Raw genomic sequence first — 745 nt, 5'->3', positions numbered from 1 at the left:
TATATATATATATATATCGTTTTTTCATTGCGATAATATTAAAATCGTTGAATGATATATTTAAATGCGATGGTTACATATTCTCTTTATAATTTGCTTATCAATGATATGAAACAATGATTGTGTCAGTAGTCAATACGAGAGAAATGAGGTTGACTTAGATTAGCTAGAACTAGCTAGAAATGAATATCATATGGGAGAGAACTTATTAAAATTATTAAGATGGTGCAAGAAAAGTTTGTCATAGTCATTAAATAAACTTGAAAATGAAATTGCATAAACTCGAAGCTATTTTTATTAATTCCAATATAAGTATATTATTCTCTATTTAGAAAAAAAACATTTTTAAATATCTTTTTAAAGAATTTCGATCCATGTCTATTTAACTCAAAATTTAATAAAAAATTTAATGTAAAGAAAACGACGAAGCTTTTGCACTAGCCTAATAATTGATTTCATATGAATCTATTTAAAATATTTCGTAGATAGTTGAGATAAAGAGGTGCAATCTTTCCGGAGGAAATATTTCTATATTTAATAACTATATAAAGAGAATATATCGATTTTGAATAGTTGAGTATGTATTGGATCATTAATTGGCAAATACCCTTAAAAATGCGGCCTATACCTTAAATAATCTTTATAATAATCTTTATAAGTAGTGTAGAAAACGTTTCTCATTTTATATCGTAATGCAATAGTGCGATTTTTACGTTCCTTAAGAAACAGAGTAAATATTATATAT

The sequence above is a fragment of the Atta colombica genome, unplaced genomic scaffold (genome assembly GCF_001594045.1).
Source record: "Atta colombica isolate Treedump-2 unplaced genomic scaffold, Acol1.0 scaffold155, whole genome shotgun sequence".
NCBI lineage: Eukaryota > Metazoa > Arthropoda > Insecta > Hymenoptera > Formicidae > Atta > Atta colombica.
This window is presented reverse-complemented; position numbering follows the sequence as displayed.